We start from the raw sequence: 6,629 nt of genomic DNA on the forward strand, positions 1-6,629 counted from the left end.
TTTGTCTCATGAATATCAGAAAACATAACAAAGTAGGGAAGAGAGAAGCTGACACCATCATGTATCCTAGTTCAGTTGCCTTGTGCAATGCAACCTACATCCAGTCTCTACCACAACAGTGGTGAAATTTCCACTATAATTAAAGTATTACATACACCAATTCCACAGGATTGACATAATTCTTTCACTCTCAAGTTCTAACTTAACTTGACTTGGTTATATTAATACATAACTCTTCACTCTTAATGCTCACCCAACTAAGAAAGGGGTACCTCATTGGTACAAGATACAAGACACATAATCAACCTAAAGAAATCTGAAATCACTCTAGGCTTTTCACTCAAGTGTATTTCTCTATCTTTTTCCATTCTTAGACTGTTACTTGAGCTCTCTCATTCTGCCTTTTACCTCAAGAAATTACACAAAGATAAACATTAAAAAGAAAATTACAATCTGTAAAACATGAAAGAGATTAATACTTCAACAGCCTTTTTGCTACGTGATTAACCAGATTTGCTTGCCTCTGATTTAGTTCCTCATTCTGGCGAAATGCTCATTTGACTAAGAAGCACTGTTCAAGTTGATGAATTTCTTCAGAGAACTCTTCTCAAAACATGAACCTCAAATGCTGGTTTTCTCTTCTTGCATGTTGCTTAGTTGCATTCTTCCAAGTCAACCCTCGAGTTGTGTGCTTCACCAACTTGCTTTTTCACTTTCTTCCATTAATCCTCAAATTAGAAACTTTGGTTCTGACTTTCTTTCTTGACCGGTGAACCCAGATCTAAACCCTTGAGATACTACTTAGTCCCCAAGAAACAATCTTGGCCATTGATTCACAGCAGTAATTATCAGAGATCACCTTTTTCATGTATCCCAAATTGGATTGGCAGAAAGTTGGAGATGAAGAGAAAAAAATAAAATGCATGTAGAAGGAAATAAATCACCTATAGCTTCTGACTTATCTTGATATGATTTGATGTGGATGATTAGACCTCAACTTTTATGCTTAACCCTTCTCTTTCTTTCTTCTTTGGTGAATACTTAGGAACGAAGCTCTCTCTCTTTCTTTTCTGAGTTCTGACCGAAGAGAAAAAGTGAACGTTGCTTTGGAACCAACACTTTGGAGAGAACAACTTGAGAGGTGTAACGACTCAACTTCCAATACGACATGATCGTGCCAAAAGTAAGGCATTACTAACCTGTTTTCCTTATTAACTATTTAATATTGAGCCTTTAGTTCGATATCGCGTTTCAATCTTTAATAAAATGCTAGAAAATTATTTCCAACTCATTTAAAAATCATATATCACACATCACGAAGTAATGATAATCACATAATTACTAATAATAATAAATCTTATACAAGTAAATCAAAGCAAAGCTCAAATACAATACCTATCCCTCTGTATAAAATAAAAAATTTTAAGCAACAAGCGAGGGAACTCTACGAAAGTAACTTAACTTGTAAGTAAAGTCAATAATCGCCCACAACTTCAAACTGAGTCTTCGAACCTGTGTCACTGAAATGGTGGAAGATATAAGGGTGAGAACAAACCACACGTTCTTAGTAGAGACAGGAATACCATCAAAGCAAAGAAATACTTGCAAATAGAATTAGTTTCATTTTAAAAATAGTTTATCCTTGAAATAACCTTTTTAAAAATGCTTTATGGAAAGTGTTACTTTGAAAAGCCGTAAAAAAACTTCTTTAGTTTACAAAATAGTACGGTGAATAGTTTATAATTGAAAAGGACCACAAGCGTATTAAAAAGGCTTCCTACCCGATAACCTACTCCATTCAAATCTGAAACCGGGTATAGCTACAACATACATTCTCAAACTTTTATCCAACACTCCGTTCAACCTATCTCTTTCCATTACCACAGTCTATCAGCATATAACTCAGCAATTCAGTATTAAACTCAATTTTCAGCAAACATCTCATTATCAATATCAAGTAAAACCTCAGTGTCACCATTGTCAGTATGAAGGACCTCTCAGTTGTCAAACATAGACAAGACAAATCAAGGCATACACAATTAGAGAGTACGGATAGAGCAATTAGGTTAATTAGCAGATAGATGCAATTATTCAATTTGGCAAACCCATAAATAAGATTCACACCCAAACAATACACACAAATACAAATGATGCATGCCTGCCCTATGACTGATGAGTCTCATCTGTCGGTTATCAAGCCAACCCACAAGTCCGGTTTGCTAAACCATTGGACTGTCCCCCGACGCGCATCCCCATGAGTCTATGCATAGCTTTTTCTCATATATATATAAAATCACTTAATGGGGGTACCATTCCCGAGAATTTATAAGTGTCCGGTCACTCTTACATCGCAGGATCAACAGAGTATCGAGTCTCAACTTGGAACACGTGGTGGCAAGCCATGGCTCTTTACCCAAGAAAACTCGTATCTTAGATAATTCAAATAAATAAGCCATATGAATAGTTCAATCATAATTCATCAACATCCACATCATTCTTAATCATGTTTCATTCATCACAAATATTGTCATCAATAACATAACCATTGTCATCAATCACAATCATCACCCCACAACACTATAATTAACCAGAATTATCACCATACCTCAATCATACTTAATCATTATCCTCTCTCAACCTCGAAATCATCATCAGACCTCAACCAAAACCAATTGTCACTAAATCACATCTCAATTTCAAATATAATCTCCAAATAATTCACTAAACTTATCTCAAAATCAATACCACACAGTTTTCATCATATTCTTTAAAATAACCTTCTTCCTCTTAACTCTTGTGTTCAATTTTGTTAATAACCTTAAACTCACTTTCCTATTCCCGAATCCTTGAACTTATACTTAATTTTACTGTTTTTAAGTCTTTAGTTAGTTAATCAAATCTCCTCTCATTATTAAAAATCAAGTAAGTTTAAAATTACAAGGTTAATAAAATCATAAGAATCCGATTATCTTTAATAATCTTTAAAAGTATTCAAAATATACTTCTTTTATTAAAGTTACTTAAATCAAAATCATTTTCAAAATCACAACCAAAACTTCTTCAAAATTTTAAAAAATTTCGACAACACCTCCCCTAAAAACTATAATTTGCTACCCATCACGGGTCCCCTCTTTTTAACCTCAACTCAGTCAAAACCAACTTTTCAAATTGACATTTCCAAATTTATCATTCAAAATCAATAAGAACCAATTTCAATCAAAAGTTCAAAATCAATATATCTAATCATTTTGCCTGAAATTTCAAAGAATGATAAATCAATACTCATTTCAGCCACAACTTCAATCACAGCAGAAAACTCATTTCAATCACAACATTAATTCATTTGCATTAATTTACTAAACTCATCAGGTATTCAACTCCAAAACATTTTAACTTTAAAATAATCCCCACCTTAATTAATCGTAATTGAAGAATTTAGATGCGGCAAACCCAATATTACGAATCCACAGCAGTAGCGGTGCTCCATCAGATCCCAGAACCTGTTCTTAGCTTCGATGGTGACTTAGCAGCAGTCTCCAAATAGAGCCGGCAGCTACCTTCAGTAATGGAGGCGGCAAGGTAATTTACAATAATCACTTTATCCAATACAAACAGTTTCAGTGACAAACTTCAAAGTAGATACAAATTGGTAGAACAAGGAAGCAGGGACAGGGCAGAGCTTACCAAAACAGTAGTGGTTCTAATGATGGTTTCCTGGGCAGCTTGAATATTGGTCCCCGGTGGCAGAGGGCTCTGGAAACTCACAGAACCAGAGGCAAAGGCAGAACAGGGGATAAAAATGAGCACTGACATGGATGAATTGCTTCAGAACCAGAACAATATCCTCAGCAAGCTCCAACGACCTTCCTGGAGATAGCTACGGCGGCACGGTGGTTTGGTGACGAACCCTAGCAGTGGCAGTGGCGGACCAATCGTGATAAAGAAAGCAGCGCAGACCACGTCTCCTCTTCAGTCTCGGACGCGAGCTCTCTCTCTCCAACACCCTTCATGCTCGACGGCGATGACTACGGCTCCCTTCAAAACAGCGACGACGGCAGCTTCTCCTCAACGGCAACGAACGGCTGGACAACAATGAACGTGAATGACGGCGCAGGGAAGACGCGACGGAGGCGATGAGCTGGACGACGGCAGCAATGTGGCTCATCCTCTCTTCTGATCGCAGCTCTGTTCCTTTTTTCTCTGGTTCTCTTTTCTTTGTTTCTTTCCTACTATTGCTGCGTTGTGTTTGAGAAAGGGGAAAAGCGTGTGTGTGTGTTTAGGGAGAAAGTGGGTGGGGGTACGGCTGAGTATGTTGAGGGAGGTTAGGGTTAGCGTTCCCAATTTGGGAATTTAGGGTTTTTGAGTCAATTTAGAAATTTAGGGTTAAGGTTTGATTTGGGACAAATTTAAAATTAAGAATATTTTGGTTAAATTGAAATTTGGTAAATTCTAAATCAAATTAGGTTTAATTATCTTTAATAAAATAAGTTCTGAAATTAAAGTCTTTAATAAATAGATAAATTGAATTTAGTTCATAATAAGATTTTTTTAAAAATTATGGGTCTTACAAGAGAAATACCTTGGGCTTAGATCATATTCACTTACCATTCAGCCTATTTGTTTTCTATTCATCACCTTCGAACTATTAGTGTTTTGTAGCCCACCAGCTTTGGTTTTATTTTCCATCCTATTGGGCTGCTATTTTGTTTTTCTTTGGCCTGCAACACTTATCAAATTCAATTAAAAAACTAATTGGGTGTTTAACCCACTAAAAATAATGTTTGTCATCATCAAATTAATTTAGTTAATTTCTTAACTTAACAACATCTGGGTTCAATTTATCTCCTTCATTAACCTGCTATGCATTGTCCCTTTCCACCTGTTGACTTTGTTCACCCTCAAAAATCACCAACTTATTCCTAGTATTTTCTTCTGTTCGGCCCTGTTCACCCTGTCCTCCAACATCAATAAACCCTACTTCAGGAAATCCTTCAGCATCCTCAACCTTATGCACCACAAAAAGCTCAACATGACTCCTCAGCTCCACCATTCTACACATCTCAAGTGCATCTCTGTCACCAGCAAATAACCTCAGATCCTTCTTTAACTATTCAGAATTTGGGTCCTTATACCACAAAGTTGAAATGTTTTCCTTTGTGTACCTAAACTGTCGCACCTCAGCATATGCCTCAAATACAGACCAGTAATCACTCTCAACATCTTCGATCAATATCCTTTGTCCCCCTAAATACTCTAATGCCCCATTGTCATATCCAAATCGACCCCCATGGTAGACAATCAGGTTAAAGGTTTCCATCCCCTAAAACGAAAACACTAAAACTATAAATCACACCCTATCAGTTTTTGTAAACCACCAAAACCATCACACATTATTAAGTTCATGCTCCACAAAACCGAAATAAATGGTGAATACATACCTGATTTGAGATGACTACACGAGAACAACCTCCTCTCACACTCTTGCCCACGCAATCCAAATGCAGTAACGCTACTCCTCAGGCGACCACGAACCTCTGTTAAGGCATCATTAAAGGTGAAAGATCAGTTTCCAAGTGTGTAACGTTAATAAAAAAATGAAGCCCTTTCACGGGAATAAAAATGAAGTGTTAAAGGCTTCAGGGGGCAAAAGTGTCATTAAATTTTGTTTAATGGAGGGAAGGATGATTTTAAAGCATTTATGAGCATTGGGGATGATTTTAATAACAAAAAAGGTCGAGGAATGATTTTGATTTTCACCCAGGACCTTAGGGACAAAAAAGTACTTAACCCTTTTAATTAGGTTACGACAGATCCTCTCAGTCCCAACCTTCTCTTTATCTCTCACCGGAGACGACCATCGCTAGTTACCAGCCTCAAAGTCACGTTGATCCGCTTCGCAATGTTGAGTTTGACTGCTTCTCGACGCTCGTCTATTGGAATTGACCTGTTGAAGATGGTTCACGCAACGATGCTGCACGCACTACTTCTCAGTGACGACAACCCTAAACCAACGATTGAAAATGAGTTTCCTCTTCTTTTCTTTTTTCTTTTTTTTAAATGGTCATTTCTTTTTTTTCTTTTTTGTTTAAAATGACCATTTCTTTTTTTGGCATATTTTTAGCACAATATACTTTAATATTACTCTATCTTTCAACGAGACCTAATTACCATTATCTTAACACAATTTCGTCCGTCTCTATCAGACAAAAAAAAAGCCCAACAACCACACTTTTTCTGGAGTCCAATTCTTTTTCATCACACAATTCCTTAAACAAATATAGACACCAAGTGGCATATATTGCCCCTTAATCAAGCTGCACCAAATTCAAACCCCTGCTGATACTGATACTGATACTGGGATGAGGTTTAAGAAAATCTCAAAATGTGGATGTGTGAATAGTGTAATGACCCCAAAAAAATATGGACACTAAGCTCAAACGAGAATCATGATCCTCAATTACAACAGATGAATAAATGACTCTCAACCCAAGATTCTTATAGACACGTATTATTCTCATTGTGTGATAGTTACCTTCAGCATCACAACCCAACCATCTTATAGACACGTATTATTCTCATAGTCTGGTACCTACTGTCAACATCACATGACGATTTACACTGTTAGCATC

At 36.7% G+C, this 6,629-nt stretch overlaps 1 long non-coding RNA gene across 1 annotated transcript; it reads right to left on the reverse strand.

Moving 5' to 3' along the window:
• Positions 1-1,321: 1,321 nt before the first annotated feature.
• LOC112802364 (uncharacterized) lies at positions 1,322-4,537 on the reverse strand. Its single transcript, XR_003202329.3, has 3 exons — positions 3,685-4,537; positions 3,412-3,557; positions 1,322-1,520 (listed from the first exon to the last, which is right to left on the reverse strand). It is a non-coding gene; the product is annotated as an uncharacterized lncRNA (long non-coding RNA).
• Positions 4,538-6,629: the final 2,092 nt, after the last annotated feature.

This window comes from Arachis hypogaea, chromosome 5 (genome assembly GCF_003086295.3).
Source record: "Arachis hypogaea cultivar Tifrunner chromosome 5, arahy.Tifrunner.gnm2.J5K5, whole genome shotgun sequence".
NCBI lineage: Eukaryota > Viridiplantae > Streptophyta > Magnoliopsida > Fabales > Fabaceae > Arachis > Arachis hypogaea.